We start from the raw sequence: 20,272 nt of genomic DNA on the forward strand, positions 1-20,272 counted from the left end.
GTGAAATTGCTCTATACCATCTGATGCGATAGTTTCCCTATACACGTTTCCTGTTCTGGGTCACGTCGAAGGATTGTGCCACATGGTCTTAACCTACTTTTGTCCCCTACTGCCTAGGTAAACAACAACAGTGGTGACACCCACAGAATGTACTTGCCCTTGAAGTAACACCCATCCATCTTGCACCTTGCACGGGGCACCTTTTAATCTGGAGGATCCCCAAACCTGTTGCAAACATTAATTATACTTCATAAATACCTCAGTGATACTAGGCTGCCAGCCCCATAGCCCCATTCCTTCCCCAAATGAAGAGATGGAGCATCTTCTTCAGCCCACTCAGAACAAGGACAAATCTGGGTCATGAGCACAGCTCCAGTCACATACTTAAAACTGTCCCTAGGACTGTAAGGGGAACTAATTTATTCTCCATGTTCCCCCAATAGAAAGGGGTGTGTGTGTTTAATGTGTGTTTCTTTCTGAAATACCTCTCTTTTGCTGCTGATTTGGCTTCTGTGTCTTCTTTTCTAGCTAGATGTGGGGATGTTTTTTTTTGTGTGTACTTGAATTCACCTTGGGCAATTTTTTTTAAATTTTTATTTATTTATGATAGTCACAGAGAGAGAGAGAGAGGCAGAGACACAGGCAGAGGGAGAAGCAGGCTCCATGCACCGGGAGCCCAACGTGGGATTCGATCCCGGATCTCCAGGATCGCGCCCTGGGCCAAAGGCAGGCGCTAAACCACTGCGCCACCCAGGGATCCCTAGCAATTGGTTTAAAATAAAATGAATGTCTTACATTTACACTCATATGTATGCATATCATCATCAAAACCAATTCAGGCCCTTCTGATCCACTTCATTCTCTTTTCTTTCTTTCTTTCTTTCTTTCTTTCTTTCTTTCTTTCTTTCTTTCTTTCTTTCTTCTTTCTTTCTTCTCTCTCTCTCTTTCTTTCTTCTTTTTTTTTGTGGGGGGGACAGGACCATATATTGATTTGATTTTGGTTCTCTTGGATAAGACAGTGCACTTTGGAGACACCTTAGCTAGGGCTGCCCTCTTGAGGTTACAGAGGCAGCCGGCTCATTCTAACACCCAGATCAGGCCTGAGTGTGGGAAAGAGCTGAGAGAAAACAGACAAAAGGACCAAGGACCAATTGGTCATTGTCATGATAAATCGAGATGCTTCTGATGTGCTGATGTGGTAGTGTGGTGAAAAGAGCCCTAACAGGGAACCAAGGTTGCTCATTTGGCCTTGGCAGACTGTGTGATCTCCGGCTAGTCATTTTCTCTCCGTGCCTCAATTCCTCAACAACAGAATGGGAGTTGCTGGGGCACCTGGGTGGTTCCATCAGTTAAGTGTCTGCCTTTGGCTCAAGTCATGATCCCAGGGTCCTGGGATCAAATCCCACATCAGGCTCCCCAGGGAGCCTGCCACTCCTCCTGCTTGTTCTCTCTTTGTCAAATAAATAAATAAATAAAATCATAAAAAGAAAATAAAAAAGAATGGGAGCTGCTGATCTAGTCCAGGGCTCAGCCAACTTCTGTAAAAGGCCAAACCGTGGGCAGCCCTGGTGGCTCAGCGGTTTAGCGCCACCTTCAACCCAGGGTGTGATCCTGGAGACCCGGGATTGAGTCCCACGTCGGGTTCCCTGCATGGAGCCTGCTTCTCTCTCTGCCTGTGTCTCTTCCTCTCTCTGTGTATCTCTCATGAATGAATAAATAAAACCTTTTTTAAAAAAGTCCAGACCGTTACCATGTTGGGCTTGATGGGCCATATTGTCTCTGTGGTGGCTACTCCACTCTGCCATTGTACTCAAAAACAGCCACAGACAAAAATGTAAGCAAATGAGTGTGAAGATGTTCCAATTAAACTTTATTATGGACACTGAATTTTGAATTTCATGTAGTATTCCTGTGTCTGGAAGCATTATTCTTCCTTCAATTACTTTTTAACCATTAAATATGTAAAAGCCATTGTAGAATGCCCCAGGCCGTAGAATAAAACAAGCAGGGAGCCAGATATGGTCCAGGGGCTGAAGTTTGCTGACTTCTGGACCAGAGAATCTCAGAGAGCCCTTCTAGTTTAATCTTCCACAACTTTGAAAGTCAAGTTAACTATAGTTCCTTTTCATTTCTATTTCTTGGGGGATACATGCTCTTCTAGTGTGACAGGAGGGACCTTAGAAGACACATTGCCCCCCACCCCAAAAAAAAGATGCCTGCTGGGGCACCTGGGTGGCTCAGTCCGTTGAGTGTAGGACTCTTGATTTTGGCTCAGGTCATGATCTCAGGGTCGTGAGATGGAGCACCACACCAGGATCCTCACTCAGCACAGAGCCTGCTTAAGATTCTCCTCTCCCTCTGCCCCTCCCCTACACTGAGTGCTCTCATTCTAAAGAGAAGAAAAAAGGTGTCTGCCAAATTCATACTGGCCAGCTTCAGACACTAGCAATTCTGTTTTTTTTTTTTTTTTTAAGTAATCTCTACACCCAATGTGGGGGCTTGAACCTACAACCCCAAGATCAAGAGTCTCGTGCTCCACTGCCTGAGCCATCCAGGCACCTCTGAACACTAGCAATTCTACTCTGAGAGCTGCAGTGTCTGGTACAGTAGCCACTAGCCACAAGTGGTATTGCCCATTTGGAATATGGCTAGTCCAGGCTAAAATGTACTGCCAGTATAAAATGCTCACCAGGTTTTGAAGACTTAATACTAGAAAAAAAGAATTTAAGCTATCTCCTTAATATTTTATATTAATTATGTTTTAGTATATGTGCTGCCGGTGACCACTATATTATGTTTTCTTTTTAATTTTTATTTATTTATGTATGATAGTCACAGAGAGAGAGAGAGGCAGAGACACAGGCAGAGGGAGAAGCAGGCTCCATGCACTGGGAGCTCGATGTGGGATTCGATCCCAGGTCTCCAGGATCGTGCCCTGGGCCAAAGGCAGGCGCTAAACCGCTGCGCCACCCAGGGATCCCTATATTATGTTTTAAACAATATTTTTATATACTAAAATATATTAAAATTAATACAAAATAAAATAAAATAAAATTAACCCTGTCCCCCCCTTTTTTTTAAAGATTTTATTTATTTATTCATGAGAGACAAATAGAGAGACAGAGAGAGGCAGAGACACAGGCAGAGGGAGAAGCAGGCCCCATGAAGGGAGCCTGATGTGGGACTTGATCCCGGGACTCCAGGATCACACCCTGGGCCAAAGGCAGGTGCAAAACCAGTGAGCCACCCAGAGATCTCCAGTCCCCTTTAAAAAAAAAAAAGATTTATTTATTTTGAGAGAGAGAACGAGTGTGCGAGGGGCAGAGGGAGAGAATCTCAAGCAGATTCTGTGCTGAGCGCAGAGCTGGATGCTGTGTTCAATCTCATGACTATGAGGTCATGACCGGAGCCAAAGCAAGAGTCAGATGCTTAACAACTGAGCCAACCAGGTGCCCCAACCCTGTCCCTTTTTGTTTTGAATATGACTACTAGAGGATTTTAAATTACATGTATGGCTCACATATTTCTATTGGATGCTGCTGCTCCCCAAAATTGCTTGTGTCATTGATTTAAGATTTATCCCTTTTGCAAATGCAATATTCTTCCATTCGAAATAATACATTTACCTTATCAGTAAATATTAATGAGGATGTGATAGAAAGTTGAACATGGATTTGGAGGAATAGAGGCTCTAGAAATTGTGTCTGGAAATGGAAAGTGGCATATTTATAATTAAAGATGCAAAGACGGGCTGAGAAAAGGAAGGATTGGGCATCTCCCCACTCGTCAGCCTTTCAGAGTTCTTTTTTTTTTTTTTAAGAAGATTTTATTTATTTAGTCATGAGAGACCCAGAGTGAGAGGCAGAGACATAGGCAAAGGGAGAAGCAGGCTCCCTGTAGGAAGCCCACTGTGGGACTTGATCCTAGGACCCTGGGATCAAGCCCTGAGCCTAAGGCAGACGCCCAACCAGTGAGCCACCCAGGTGTCCCATCCCTTCAGAGTTCTCAGGGTCCATGTGGCAGTCTTAAGGAACGAGCGCTCCATCAGTGGTCAGGAAGACTGGGTCTCGGCCTAGCTTGTAGCTTACAGTGTCACAGGCAGGTTATTTTGCTTCCACTTCCTTGTCTCCAATATGAGGATGAAGATGCCCCTGCATGCCTTGCAGAGCTGAGAATGTGTGTGAGTGCTCATGAGCTCTACAAGGCTGCAGCAACATCCAGCACATAAGGAGAATTTGCCCGGTTGGATTAGCCACCTCCCACTGACTAGCAAGCTGTACTCCTCCCTCCCCTCAGCTGCAATCCTGCTGCCCTAAAATCTGTGCACACTGATTGTCAGTTACAGGTCAAGGACCCACCCTTTAGTGACAGCTGGCCCAAGCCTTCCAACTTAGGTTGTCCCAAGTCATGGAGGCTGATTTATTAAGCCATGCCTATCCTATAGCCAGCTCCAAGGAGTGTCTTGCTGGGTTAAACTCACATGTTTCATCCAGTTAAAAAAAAAAAAAAAAAAAGGCCACCAATCCTTGCAATGGTCATTCAGATACGCGATGCTTTTTCCTGGCTCCAGACTTTATCTCTGCTGTTTCCTCTGCCTCTATTGCTTTTTCTTGAGATCTGCACGTGGAAGTCTCTCCACATCAGGTAGATCTCAAGTAGCACTTCCTTAGGCCTTTTTTGTTGTTGTTGTCTATTTATTCATGAGAGACACAGAGAGAGAAGCAGAGACACAGGCAGAGGGAGAAGCAGACTGTATGCAGGGAGCCCGATGGGGGACTTGATCCCAGGACTCCAGAATCATGCCCCGAGCCAAAGGCAGAGGCCCAACCACCGGGCCACCCAGGTGCCCCTCCTTAGGCCTTTTTGACCATCAAGAACACCTTTCTCTTCCTTTCTCTTTCTTCCTTATACTTATTTCAACCTGCAACCTTTAAAAAAAATTTTTATTATTATATTTTAAGATTTTATTTATCAATTCATTCATGAGAGGCACAGGGAGAGGGGCAGAGACACAGACAAAGGGAGAAGCAGGCTCCCCACAGGGAGCTCAATGTGGGATCATGCCCTGAGCCAAAGGCAGACACTCAATTGCTGAGCCACCCAGGTGTCCCTTTATTATTATTATTTTTAAGTAAACTCTACCCCAATTCTGGTGGGGCTTGAACTCTCCACTCTGAGATCAGGCATTGCATGCTCTACTGAGTCTGCCAGGTGCTCCAAAATGGAAGTGGCTATCACGTGGGTAATGGATTGCAAAAGCGTTGATGGAGGAGCAAATGCAAGAATGAGTCCAGAAGCCTGCTCTCATCACGATGCTAATGGGCCATCGTTGGGTCAGGTTTCCACCTTATTCCAGTGGATGGCTGCCCCAAACAAAGAACCACCTACCCTGTTGCCACAGAACCAACAGGTTTCAGCTTGAAGAAGTCATGTGACTGACACCAAGAGGTATTTCAGAATTTCTTCGGGACTAAAATTCCTATTTGTTTGTATCTGCCTCAGAGATGTACTTGGTTTGTATGTGGTTGTTGGATTGGATTCCAGTCTTCGCTAATATTGTCCGCTGCCTCTTCCCACACTTGTCTTTTCTCCTCCCTTTCTCCCTTCCCAGCCCTATGCCTGTGAGTCAAGATTCACCTCCAGGAATGCATCCCTCCCCAGGCCCTACTGGTCTCTGAGCTCTCAGAGCCGTTTCTTCATTGTACTCATTTTAGCCTTTTTCTACACATACTCATGTGGTTCGTGCCTTATCTCCCTAATTAGGTTGTCTGATTCTAGAGGGTGGGAGCTTTTCCACGTACAACTTTATTTATTTATTTTTTAATTTTTATTTATTTATGATAGTCACAGAGAGAGAGAGATAGAGGCAGAGACATAGGCAGAGGGAGAAGCAGGCTCCATGCACCGGGAGCCTGATGTGGGATTCGATCCCGGGTCTCCAGGATCGCGCCCTGGGCCAAAGGCAGGCGCCAAACTGCTGCGCCACCCAGGGATCCCTCCACGTACAACTTTAGAGCTGGAAGGAATTGTAATGTTTATCCCTTAGTACATCCTCTCACTAACGCCTGTGTCACTTTATGACATCTCTGACAACTTCTGCTTTGGTCTCTTGAGGACCTCTGGTGCTGGGGCCCTCCTTACCTGAAGATGTCTGGCTCAGTGTAGGAATATAGGAAGGTGTTAAATACGGAGCACCTGGAGGGTTCTTCAGAAGAGCCTGCAACTCTTGATCTCAGGGTTGTGAGTTCAAGCCCCACATTGAGTGTGGAGCCCACTTAAAATAAATAAATATACTTTTAAAAAAGAGATGTTAAATACAGTGTTGTTGAATTCAAGCTACTTCTCCCTTAAGGCTGAGTCAGTCCTTGGCTGGGTGTGGGATGCAGAAGAGAGAGAACATTGAGGAATGAACAATGTTTTGGCTAAAAATGTTGGGGAATGTTTCCAACAATCTTATGTCCAGGCTATAATTCATGTGCTGTGATTCAGCTCTTGCCCAGTGTTATTTAGGGTAAGTGAATTACAAAACATCAACTCAAATACCTCTTTTTTTCTCCCTTAGGAGAGGCTCTGAGTGTAATTGTTCCGGATGACTTTCAACAAGGGGCTGGATGAGCATCTTATCCACACAGCTAGCACTTGTCAGGAGCTGTGCAGCTTACCAAGCCCTTTCCAAGACTTCAGCTCATTAGAAAAATTTTTTTTTAAGTTTTAAAAGTTTTATTCATTTAAGTTATCTCTACAACCAAACTGGGACTCGAACTCACGACCCCCCAGATCAAGAGTCGCATAGCTCTTCTAATGAAGCCAGCCAGGTGCCCCTCAGTAGAACTTTTGGACTGGGGAAGCATTACCCTAACTTTATAAAGGAGGAAACTGAGATCTGAATTCAGTTCTGAGGATGGCAGAGCCGGTGCTCAAACCCTAGTCTTCAAGGTCTAAGAATCTAGTGCTTTGTTTTCACTAAGGTAGACAGTCATCTAAAAAACAAAACAAGGGATCCCTGGGTGGCGCAGCGGTTTGGCGCCTGCCTTTGGCCCAGGGCGCGATCCTGGAGACCCGGGATCGAATCCCACGTCGGGCTCCCGGTGCATGGAGCCTGCTTCTCCCTCTGCCTGTGTCTCTGCCTCTCTCTCTCTCTGTGACTATCATAAATAAAAAAAAAAAAAAAAAAAAAAAAAAAAAAAAAAAAAAAAAACCACTGACACTTTATTTATTTTAAATATTTTATTTATTTATTCATGAGGGACACACAGAGAGGTAGAGACACAGGCAGAGGGAGAAGCAGGCTCCCTGTGGGGATCCTGATATAAGACTCGATCCCAGGGGGATCCCTGGGTGGCTCAGCGGTTTAGCGCCTGCCTTTGGCCCAGGGCGTGATCCTGGGGACCCGGGATCGAGTCCCACGTCGGGCTCCTTGCATGGAGCCTGCTTCTCCCTCTGCCTGTGTCACTGCCTCTCTCTGTCTCTCATGAATGAATAAATAAAATCTTAAAAAAAAAAAAAAAAAAAAGACTCGATCCCAGGACTCCAGGACCATGCCCTGGGCCAGTGGCAGGTGCTAAACCACTGAGCCACCCAGGTGTCCCCCCAGTGACACTTTAAATAGAGTGGGGATCCCTGGGTGGCTCAGTGGTTTAGCGCCTGCCTTTGGCCCAGGGCGTGATCCTGGAGTCCCGGGATCGAGTTCTGCGTCGGGCTCCCGGCATGGAGCCTGCTTCTCCCTCCTCCTGTGTCTCTGCCTCTCTCTCTATGTCTATCATAAATTAATTAATTAATTAAAAAAATAAATAGAGTTCATTCTGTCTTACAAAGGCTGCATTTGGCCCTGGAGAAAGGATCAGGGTCAGCGACTAGGTATGGATGCAGATTCCTCCAATACCAGAAATCCCAGATAAATGGCAGGGGCCAGCCAAATACTTCTCTAGTCTTCCTGTCTCCAATCTCCCCCTCTGTCTACTTGAGAAGTAAGCAAATTCCTCAAATTCCCCCTGCCCCATTTCTGTGAAATGCTTACCTGTGTGCTAGGATTGGCCTATGTGTCCAACAGGGGCTGCTTTCCCAGGAGGGATGACTTCAGGGGCTCCTGGACACTGCTACTGGCTGCCTCCCCCATCGCACCCCACTCAACAGCTAGCTCAGCTGAAATGTCACTGCTAGAGCTTCTCTCCTTTTGCTTGAAGTGTGATCCCTGTTAAATTCAGAAACATGTTGGGAGTGGTGTCATTTTAACACCATTAGCAATCATGGATCTGGGTGAATGAGTTTCAGAGTCTTTCCTAAGAGTACTAGGTTGTTGTTGTTGTTTTTTTTTCCCCATGGAAAAATTAAAAAAATCACACGAGTCATAAATATTAATTGCAAAAAAGGAAGCCTACCAGTAAGATCAGGAAAGAGTCCCAGGGCAGACCCACAACCTGAATGGGTGGCAGAACCAACCTGCACAAAGACAGACTGGCGAGGGAATGGTACTGGGATCATCTGTAGCCCGTTTGGAAAGAAACACAATGGTGCTTATCTCACTACAGGAATACAAAAATCAATCCAGATATTAAGTACGAAAGCAAAACTTTTAAAACTTTCAGAAAAATATAGGATGATTGTTATGAGCTCAGGGTAAAAAGAAGGGTTTCTTTTTTTTTTTTTTAATTTATTTATGATAGTCACACAGAGAGAGAGAGAGAGAGGCAGAGACATAGGCAGAGGGAGAAGCAGGCTCCATGCACCGGGAGCCCGACGTGGGATTCGATCCCGGGTCTCCAGGATCGCGCCCTGGGCCAAAGGCAGGCGCCAAACCGCTGCGCCACCCAGGGATCCCTCTTTTTTTTTTTTTTTTTTTTTAAGATTTTATTTATTTATGAGAGTGAGCACGAGCTGGGGGAGGGACAGAGGGAGAAAAAGACTCCTGCTGAGCGGGGAGCCCAATAAGGGGCTCCATCCCAGGATCCCGGGATCATGATCCGAGATGCAGGCAGATGCTTAGCCAACTGAGCCACCCAGGTGCCTCATAATGATAGGTTTCTAAAGATTAAACAAATAAACATACAACAAGACACAGACCATAAAGGAAAGAATACATTAGCTCCATTAAAACTAATCAAAGGCTATCTTAAAACAGAGCATCTCAACTCTGGCTGCATATAAGAATCAGCTGAGAAGCTTTTAAAAAATCCTAGTATCCCATCCTTTCTGGGAGTAGGCCCTAGATACAGCCTCACCTCAAACATTTGCAAGGTCTAGAACAAGAGTACCAGTGTGTGAGGGGGCGCCTGGGTGTTCCAGTTGGTTGAGCATCTGCCTTCAGCTCAGGTCGTGATCTCAGGGTCCTGGGATAGAGGCCCACATCGGGCTCTCTGCTCAGGGAGGGGCCTGCTTCTCCCTCTCCCTTGGCACTGCTCTCCTCACTTGTGATCACACTCTCACATGCTCTGTCTCAAATAAATAAATAAAATCTTAAAAACAACAACAACAATTTGGGTACCTGGAGCCAGGTGAAGGAATGAGACTATAGGCTTTGCAGGTGGGTGGGGGGCATATCCCTCTGGCTGTGTGGACTTGCTACTGAGCAGGGTCTTTTAAAGTAAAACCTAGGGCAGGGGTCCCTCCTACCTCGGTTTTAGGATGGAACTGCTTGAGCACCTGTACTCTTTTTTTGTTAACTCTTTACTGGTTTTTATTTTTTATTTTATTTATTTATTTTTTTCTTTACTGATTTTTAAATATACAGATACATGTATAGAAAAGTACAAAAATCATAGGTATACAGCTTGATGAATTTTCACAAATATATTGATTAAGGATATATGTATTTATCTGCCCCTCCCATCCCGGCGCTCACTCTTTCTCTCTGCACTCGCTCGCTCTCTCTTTCTAAAATAAATAAATAAATCTTTTTAAAAAATCAATTCAATGTAAAGAGGTTAACGTTTTAACTTTATTAAAAAACTGGTTACAAATAAAATGCATTCAACATACAATTTGGGTGCTATATAAGTCCAAAGCACGAGAAGGGACAGCTCCCTAAAATGTCCCTCTGGGATGGGACACAACAGTGTGCTGTGTACTCTTCAACCTTTTCTATAGGTAGAAGTATGATTATGGATTTTTGCTAAAATGAGATTGTTCTAGATAAACCCTTCTGAACCTTGTTTTTTTCACCTAGCAATGATCTCTTAAATAGATTTTCCCCTCATAATGCCATGCTTCAGAGAGAAGAGCAGTTGGAGATGGAGAACACCTTCCCCTTTCCTCCCCACACACTCATTTCTGAAAATCCAGCCCACGTATCACCTCTGTGAATCCATAGGATGCCAGGGTCAGGGAGACCCCAGAGATTTGCCAGTCTGCCCCTCCCCCCATGTTACCAATAGGGAAACTGAGCCTTGGGAAAGAGTTGCATTTGGCCCAAGGTTACTTGGCAGATAGCAGCTGAGCGAGGACCGGAGCCCTGGAGCAGGGCTCTGCACTTCCTTCATACAAGCTGCTTCTCTGGGAACCATCATGCACTATTTCTTATCATGAAATCCCATTGTATATGCGTATGCACCTGCTGTCACATCCACGAGGATATCCTGTGTCTACTCATTGAACCAAAAGGTATGGAGCACCTACCATGTGCCAGAAAGCAGTGACATGGACGGAGGAGGCTCCCATCTTGTGGCACTTAAATTCTAAAGGGGACAGTCGGCCAATAAAGATACAAGGCGATTTCTGGCAGAGATAAATGTGGAGGAGAAAACAAAATAGGTGTGTGGTGTAAGAGAGAACGAGCAGACAGGATTGGGCACCAACCATTGCACACTGTGGCTCGCAGTCCCGGGTCGGAGTGAGAGAAGACACCCACCAGCCAACCCTAAATTTGTGTCTGCTTACCACACAGCCTGTGATCTGCTGTGCACGAATATTTTTATAATTCCCATCACCGTCCAACTAGCATAATCGCATCGTGACTGGTGTGTGTCTTAAAAGGGTCAATTTGTTTAATGTAAACATTTAAAATGTACCGTAATTTTGGTAAAGCCACGTTAGCATTTCTTCATTTGGTAACGTATTGGGAGCACCCCTCACCCTTACCCCTGAATGGAAGCATTCCAGAGTCCTCTTAGTCTCTACGGGACCCTAACTTGGAGGTACTTGTGCTTTCTGGACTTGTAATTGTACATTGTCAACTCCCTGCAGGCAGGAGGAAGTCTTAATGTTCTGCCCACAGCTGCATTAATATTTGTTGGGGGAGATCATTATCAAAGAGAAGGTCACCACTGTGCCCTGTAGCCTGTGTGGGATAAAGAGGCATGTACATCACCCAACAGACACAGCTAGACTGGGGACTTCTTTCCCCAGAATGCTCAGAGAACATACCCAGCTGTCCCCCTGCAGGGGTTTTGTTTACTCTGTCCTGAGTGTACAGCCAGGACAGAGTGGGAGCCCACGAAGTCGGGGCCATGGAGAGAGACCCCAGCTTCCCAGAGACAAGCCTATAAGTTGGGAGGTGACAGGCTGATCGCGGGGACAAGCCCCTGGTATTGGCAGGGTTTCTCACTTGTCCCTAAGGAGACAGTATAGAGTCGGAGGCATTTGGTTTCTGAAGCAGATTACCTATTTTCCACCGCTAGTCCCTGGTGTCAGACACTGTTTCCACTGTGGGTGTGGGAGAAGAAAATACGAAATAGGCTTGGCCAGGTGCAGTGGCACCTGGCCCGTGGGCCAGAGGGGGCCTGTGGCTGGCTGCTCTGTTACAAGACAGCTAGCCCACACATCGCCCTCTTATTTGTTTTCTATTTTCAGTTTCTACAAATACATGTTTGTCTGAATCTGTCCAGGTTGCTGTAACAAAATACCATAGACCGGATCGCTTATAAGCAACAGAAATTTATTTTCTATGGTTCTGGACACTGGGTAGTCTAAGATCAAGGCACAAGCAGATTTGGTGTCTGCTGAGGACCTGCTTCCTAGTTCATAGACAAGGATTTTTTTTGCTATATCCTCACATGGAAGAAGGGGTGAGGAATCTCTCTGGGGCCTCTTCTTAAACGGGCACTCATCCCATCATGAGGTCTCTGCCTTTGTGATCCGATCACCTCTAAAATGCCCCATGTCCACACGCCATCACGTTGGGGTTGGGATTTCAACACATACATTTGGTGGGGGTGGAGGGGGGTCATGAACATTCAGTCCATTGCAATGTTCATTGTGAAAAATCAAAACAATATATATTTTAAAGTAGGAAAATTATAATCTCTAATTTTTTGCTATGATAAATAATGCTGGAATAAATGTCCTTATATATCTGTCCATCTGTATATACATAATAGGAGTCTGGATGATGTTTTTTTAAATTTTTTGTTTGTTTTGTTTTAGAGAGAGGACCAGTGCAGGGGCATGTGGGGAAGGCAGAGGGAGAGGGAGAGGAAGAGCAAGAGAATCCCAAGAAGGCTCCAAGTTCAGCAGAGCCCAAAGTGGGGCTCAATTCCATGACCTTGAGATCATGACCTGAGCAGAAACCAAAAGACATATGCTTAATCAAATGAGGCCCCCAGGTGCCCCAAGATTCTTTTTTATTTTTATTCAATCTCTATACCCAACATCGGCCTTGAACCCACAACTCCAAGATTAAGAGTCCCATGCTCCATGGGCTGAGCCAGCCAGGTGCCCCCTGGATGATGATTCTTTTAAAAACACTTACTTTTGGGGATCCCTGGGTGGCACAGCGGTTTGGCGCCTGCCTTTGGCCCAGGGCACGATCCTGGAGACCCGGGATCGAATCCCACGTCGGGCTCCTGGTGCATGGAGCCTGCTTCTCCCTCTGCCTGTGTCTCTGCCTCTCTCTCTCTATCTGTGACTATCATAAATAAATTAAAAAATTAAAAAAAAAAACACTTACTTTTGGGTGATGAACATTAAGGAGGGCATGTGATGTCATGAGCACTGAGTATTACAGAAGACTGATGAATCACTGATCTCTACCTCTGAAACCAGTAATATGTAATATGTTCCTTAATTAAATTTATTTATTTTTAAAAGATTTTATTTATTCATGAGAGTCACAGAGAGAGAAGCAGAGACACAGGCAGAGGGAGAAGCAGACTCTTCCACTTCAGACTCACTGGTTCAACATTTGCATATTAACAAGATCTCCAGGATTTTGTAGGCACATTTTAGTTTGAGAAACATTGAGAAGTGGAAGATTGGGGCACCTGGATGGCTCAGTCAGTAAAGTGTCTGCCTTTGATTCAGGTCATGATCTCAGGGTCCTGGGATCGAGCCCTGCACGGGGCTCCCTGCTCAGTGGGGAGTCTGCTCTTCCCTCTCCCTGCTGCTCCCCTTGCTTGTACTCTCTCTCTCTGTCAAATGAATGAATAAAAATCTTTTTAAAAAAATTAAGTGGAAGATTAAGAGGCAGATAGAGTTAGCTCTCTGCTCACCTCTCAGAGATTGGAGAGGGTGTGACCTAAAACATTCTTCTGGGTTGAGTCTGGTCTTGTTGTCTAAACTATCAATTTTAGGATACTCATCCTTTTAGGGAGAGAACTCACTAGACCAGATCATTTCCCTCATGTGTTTTTCTTTTCTTTTTTTTTAAGATTTTATTTATTTATTCATGAGAGACACAGAGAGAGAGAGAGGCAGAGACACAGGCAGAGGGGGAAAGCAGGCTTCATTCAGGGAGCCTGATTCGGGAATATGATCCTGGGACTCCAGGATCATGCCCTGGGCCGAAGGCGGGTGCTAAACCACTGAGCACCCCAGGGATCCTCCTCCCTGGTGTGTTTTTCGAACCAGGTGTGGAAACCTAGGCTGCCTTAGGATCTTGAGCTGTCAGGGCTGGGAAAGGCCAGAGATGTCTTCAATCCAGCTCAGCTGCTGCCCTGCCCACCCTTGCCCCTCCCCCACATCACCGGTGAGGCCCTGAGAAGGGTGATAATTTGCTTAGTTTCCTGCCCACATACTGGTGGCCTCGGTTCTGACTCCCAGCCCATCATTCCCTGTTTCAAAGTTTGGTCCACTACCTTTTTTCTATAGATTCAGCTCATCTTTTCAGAAAAAATTATTATTTTTTATTTTTTATTTATTAATGATAGTCACACAGAGAGAGAGAGAGAGGCAGAGACACAGGCAGAGGGAGAAGCAGGCTCCATGCACCGGGAGCCCGACGTGGGATTCGATCCCGGGTCTCCAGGATCGCGCCCTGGGCCAAAGGCAGGCGCTAAACCGCTGCGCCACCCAGGGATCCCCAGAAAAAATTATTTTTAAAATATTGGTTTATTATAAACGAAGTATGTGCCTACTGGAAAGAATTCAAATGACATAAAAATTTCCCCAACAACTCTGTTCTAAGGTATCTATCCAAGAGAAAGGAAAACAGGTCACACGAAATACCTGTACGTGAATGTCCGCAGCAGCACTATTTGTAATAGCCAAAAATGGAAATAACCCAAGCGCCCACCAGCTGATGAATGAAGAAACAGAATGTTGTATTCATACAATGGAATATTCGACAATACAAAAGGACAAAGCACTGATATATGCTACCACATGTGTGTGCCTTGAACACATGCTGAGTGTAAGAGGCCAGTCCTAAAAAACCACGTATGATTCCACTTATAGAAATGACCAGATTAAGGCAAACCCAATGAAACAGAAAGTAGATTAGTGGTTGCCAGGGGCTGGTGGGTGGGGGAAATGGGAAGTGACTACTCGGGGGTGTGGGGTTTCCTTTTGAGGGGGGGTGTTGGGTTTCCTTTTGGGGTGATTAAGGATGTTCTGAAATTAGACACTGGTCATATCTGTACAACTCTGTGAATACACCAAAAACTACTTGTGAAAAAAATCCTTTAAAAGGGTGAATTTTTTGGGGGGGGAGAATAAAAGGGTGAATTTTATGGTTGGTCAGTAAAGCTATTCTTGGGCAGCCCCCCTGGCTCAGCAGTTTAGTGCTGCCTTCAGCCCAGGGCCTGATCCTGGAGACTTGGGATCGAGTTCCATGTCGGGCTCCATGCATGGAGCCTGCTTCTCCCTCTCCCTGTGTCTCTGTCTCTGTGTCTCTGTCTTTCTTTCTCATGAATGAATAAATAAAATCTTAAAAAAAATGGGGATCCCTGGGTGGCTCAGTGGTTTAGCACCTGCCTTTGGCCCAGGGTGTGATCCTGGAGTCCTGGGATCGAGTCCCACGTCAGGCTCCCTGTAGGGGAGCTTCTCCCTCTGCCTGTGTCTCTGCCCCTCTCTGTCTCTCATGAATAAATAAATAAAATATTAAAATAGAAAGCTATTCTTAAAAAAAAAAAACGGTAGGAGGAAGAAGGTAAAATAATCTTTAAGTCACCCTGCCCCAAGTTGCTAACTCATTCCTGCCATAAATACTCAGCCTGCGGGCTGAGGACTCAACATGAAGCAAACCTCGTCCTAAGAGCAATGTCACCCCCGTATCCGGAGCCCCAGGGCCAGCGCCCACCGGCTGCAGAGTTTCCACCACTGATGCCAGAACCCGTCCCCACTCGCTCTCTGCCACCCCAGCGCCCGCCAGCCACTGCCCCCCCTGGTGACAGCCACCTCCACCCCCCACCTCCCTGGGCAGCTGCACATGGCACGAGAAGGACCCGCCGCCTTGCCAGCAGGCTCGCCCTACATTCACGACACGAGGCCCCAGTGGCGCTTCGTGCTGCCGGGTGCCACCGTCATTCACTCCACAGGAGTGTCGCGCGGCCTCTGTAACACGGGGACAGCGATATTTCTGCCTCTCTGGTGTTGGCTCCCTGAGCACCAGGCAGCGGGCTCCGGTTGGGGGCGGCCCTCGCTTAAGGTCTCTGGTCTGCAGTCCGAGGGTCCCCGGGGACCTGGCCTCTGGGCAGCCACCGGGTCTTGGCGGCCACCGATCATCCTCCCGAGGGGGGAGGGAAGAGGCTCAGGGCAGGGAGCTGGGCCGTAGGAGAGGGAAGGTCACAACTTCCTGCAGCCAACGACGTCCCACGTGGTGCGTCAAGCCTGAGTCAGACCACGGAGCCCAAATGGAAACTTACCAGGGCCTCAGAGCGGGCGTGTGCGAGTCGGGGTGCAGGCCGCGACACCCCAGCCTGGACAGAGGAGGCCGGCTGCCCCAGGAATCCGGGCTGTGCCTCCCTCCAGGGAGCTGGATCGAAGCCCAGGGGAAGGAGGAAGTGTGAACACGGCTCCCCAGTGACTCACTTCGCCCATCTGGGGCAAGTCAACTCTCAGCCCTGCCGGAAGCCCGCTCGCCTCCCACCCAGGGGATCATCGCCCCGGGTCAGCGCATTCGAAACACTCCCCCCGGTCCACCTGCACCCTGCTGTCCTCCACCTGGGTGTGGGTGTGTTCAGATGCTTGCAGGTGCCTGCCCGGGCCTAGAAGTAGGTCTTAGCAGAGACAACAGAGGGCATGGGAGCAGTGGGAAAAGCCCTGTTCTGGAAGTCAGGACACCTGGGGCTCTGCCCTGGGCCTGGCAGATCTCACAGCCTCTCCGGGCTCCCGTCTCCACTTCTTTGAGAATGAGAATGGGAAGCTGGACTCCATGTCCTACCGGCCCCATGGGCTCTGGAATCTGCCAGGGTTTGGGGTTCCTCTGTCCTCAAGGGAAAAAACCCACCTTCTCCCCCAGTGCGAGAGGCCCTTGCTGATTTGGTCCTGCCTCTAGGGACCTCCTCCTCCCTCCTCTCATAACCCCAGCAACATTCAGCTGTGCCTGGCTAAGAGAGCAAGCACCCGGAATGCCCTCAGCACAGAACCTTCGTTGGCTGACACCAACTCATCCCTTGGGCCCCCCCCTCGGACGCTACTCTTTCTTCGGCCTTCCTCTCTAGGCCCTCCAGCCGCGGCATCCTCCAGCAGGGGCTGTCCTCTTCTCTCTCTTCCCCATTAAATTGACCTCCCTGTGAGGGTAAGGACCCACATAGAGAGGACTCAAAGAATATTTTATGAATGAATGAATGAACTAATGAATGAAGTGGAAGCTCCAGGCAAGTGGAGCTATGGTTTGCTTCCTCCACACGGGGCCTATGTGAGGCTACCCCAGAGCTCTTCCCTGCCAAGGAGGGGGTGCTGATTGGAGGGGGTGCAGATTTTCAAGGGAGGTTCCAGCTGGCTTCTGGCCATGCCACAGCCCCAGGCTGTCTGACCCATGACTCACGGGCCCCAGAGTTTTCTCAGCCTTCTCCGGCCTTCTTTTTCTTCTTCTTCTTCTTCTTTTTTTTTTTTTTTTTTTTTTTTTTTTTTAAATTTTTTTTTTAATTTATTTATGATAGTCACACACACACAGAGAGAGAGAGAGAGAGAGGCAGAGACATAGGCAGAGGGAGAAGCAGGCTCCATGCACCGGGAGCCCGACGTGGGATTCGATCCCGGGTCTCCAGGATCGCGCCCTGGGCCAAAGGCAGGCGCCAAACCACTGCGCCACCCAGGGATCCCTTTTTTTTTTTTTTTTAAAGATTTTATTTATTTACTCATGAGACACACAAAGAGGCAGAGACACAGGCAGAGGGAGAAGCAGGCTCCCTGCAGGGAGCCCAATGCAGGTTTCCATCCTAAGATCCTGGATCACAACCTGAGCCAAAGAGAGACGCCTAACCATCTGAACTACCCAGGTGCCCCCTAAGAAGAAACTTTTAACCTGGGAACAGTTTCAGATAAACAGAAATGCTCAAAGATCACACAGTTCCTTTACACCCTTCCCAGTTTCCCTTCTGTTAACGTCTTACACAACCACGGCACATTGGCTAAAGGGAGGAAACCAGCGCTGGTAAGATGCTACTCACTCAACTCCAGACTTCATTCGATTTCACCAGTTTTTCCACTAACGTCCTTTTTCCATCTCGGGATCCCATCCAGGGAGCCCCACTGCATGTAGTCACATGCTATTTAATCCCCTTAAATGTGATGATGAAAGTGGAGTTATCTTCATCCAACAGATGAAGGAAGAAGAGACTGGGGGGCGCCTGGGTGGCTCTGTCGGTTAATCATCTGACTCTTGATTTCAGCTCAGGCCATGATCTCAGGGTCATGGGATCAAGCCTTGCATGGGGCTCTGCGCTCAGCATGGAGTCTGCTTGTCCCTTTCCCTCTGCTCCCCACCCTGCCCCCCTGAAATAAAATCTTAAAGCAAACAAAAACCCCAAATATACAACAACGTATTGTTTAATAAAAGGAAGCGACTGGGGGAGGTGAGTGACCCACCCAGTCACAGCCCAAAGGCCAGGGCAGTGGCAGACAGGGACTCAGAGCCAGAAGCCACCGGTAGTGCGGCCCACCCAGGCCCCTGGTGTGGAGGATGGATAGTCAGTCACTTGGAGGCAAGAGCGAGGACGGAATGAGATCACGTCTGCAGGCATCTTCCTGCCCACAAAACGGGAGCTGTTGTTATTATGACTGTCAGCACCATCATTACGGAGGGGCCCAGACCTCCTCAGGACTCCAGGTTCTTTCTTCAGGATTCTGTTTAGACGAGCCCCTGACAATACTTGGGCGCTTTTCCTGGGGAAGAAGATAGGCCTTCCAGAACTTGCTTTTTTTTTTTAATTCCTGAGAGACACAGAGAGAGAGGCAGAGACACAGGCAGAGGGAGAAGCAGGCTCCCTGTGGGGAGCACGATGCAGGACTCGATCCCAGGACCCCGGGATCACGACCTGAGCCAAAGGTAGATGCTCAACCGCTGAGCCACCCAGGGGCCCCCGAGACTGTGCTTTGACTCGGCCCTTGAGATGAACAAAATCCTAGGGTGCAGTCCCACCGTGGCCACTGGCTGTGTGTCCTTGGGCAAATCATGGCATCCCCCGGGTCTCTGTTTCCTGGCCTGGCCTGCACGATGGGGACCGCAGCGACGTTGGGAGGACTCCGTGGGACAGTAGCCGGGCAGCTGGTCATCCGGGCAGACCTCTGGCCCCCGAGGGTGAGGGGCCGCCAGCCAGGCCAGCCTGGTTCTGGTTCCGGTCTACCCTGTGTGACCCTAGGCGGGCTACATGACCCTGCCAAGACCCAGCTTCTTGTCAGGGATAATCAATCATCCCCAACCTCCCCAGCCTCACCCCAAGCAACCACTCAGGAAATCAGCTTCCACTCTGCCTCTTACCCTCGGGCCTAAAGAGGTTGTGTCTCAAGGTCAAGTAGCCGATGAGAGGCTTAGGCAGGGAGAGAGGCTAGGTCTTTAAGACCTCATCCCATCCACCTGAGCACAGCCCTCCTCCCCGACTCACTTGGAGGCTCCTGGGCAGCCGCCAGCTGCCTGCTGCATCTGAACTTGCCAAAGAGATGCCCCGCCAGGGAGCCCCCCAGCCCCCCAACTTAACACGCCATCTGGAAACACCCGACGAAGGAAGTGCTACAGATAATTTTCCAAAAACGGTAAAATCACGACTCCTATGAAGATATAAAATGAACATGGGTCAGATGTGGTAAGTGGCTCCAAGAGGCAACAGACCATTCATGTTTATAGGCCAGAAAATGGAAATAAATGGGCACATGGAGGGAAAACCAGTTTTCCACAAGGGGGGGGGGGGTGAAGGGGCCTTTACCAGACAAGACAAAATTGGTCAGTTACCTACAATTTACAGTTGTAAAATAATAATGCAAGGCCTGGCTGGCTCAGTTGGTAGAGCAAGCTCCTCTCAGGGTTGTGAGTTCAAGCCCCCTGGTTGGGCGTGGAGCCTACTTCAAATTTAAAAAAAGAAAATAAAAACAAGCAAGAAGCAAGAAAGGAAGGCTAGAATCTGATACCCCGGAAGGGTGTGCTGGAGGCAGACATAGTTTTCCACTGAACTATGTGTTTTTTTTCCGCAGAAGGAAGGCCATGAACAGGGTGCACTCCGTGGTCTCTAATCTGATGATCATTCACCAGATGAGTATGACTCATGCACTGTGAATACAAGGTCCTTTCTTTATCTTTTTTTTTTTTTAGAAGGTCCTTTCTGAATGAGTTGGGGACATCACTTCTCACTTGCAAGCCAGAGGCCTACAGCCTAAAAATGAGTGGCCCAAGACGTTTACAGATTTTTTCAGCAGGATTTTTTCTTTTTTTTTCTTTTAAAAGTATAATTGATATACAATATTTCCACTGGATTTTGGCATCTGTGTTACACAATGGGTTCTAGAACATTCTAGAATGTGGGTGTTTGTGATGTAGATCTGTGGCCTGTAATTTACACTGGACCTGGTCTGGTACTGACTCTGCTGTGCAGCCCTGGGCAGTTACACCATCTCTCTGATGTGCAGCTTCCTTGTCTTTGAACTGGGATTTTTAAAAAAAGATTTTATATATTTATTCGTGAGAGAG

The 20,272-nt window shown here is 47.6% G+C and overlaps 1 long non-coding RNA gene across 1 annotated transcript in view; it reads right to left on the minus strand.

Annotated features, from left to right (window-relative positions):
- The window catches only part of LOC112659935 (uncharacterized), a 25,328-nt gene extending 9,106 nt beyond the window's left edge, over positions 1 to 16,222 (minus strand). Inside the window, exons 1-2 of the long non-coding RNA XR_003136590.3 lie at positions 16,014 to 16,222; positions 8,018 to 8,191 (exon numbers count right to left, since the gene is read on the minus strand). This is a non-coding gene — a long non-coding RNA (uncharacterized LOC112659935). The remainder of the gene's footprint in view (positions 1 to 8,017; positions 8,192 to 16,013) is intronic.
- Positions 16,223 to 20,272: the final 4,050 nt, after the last annotated feature.

This window comes from Canis lupus, chromosome 2 (assembly GCF_003254725.2).
Source record: "Canis lupus dingo isolate Sandy chromosome 2, ASM325472v2, whole genome shotgun sequence".
NCBI lineage: Eukaryota > Metazoa > Chordata > Mammalia > Carnivora > Canidae > Canis > Canis lupus.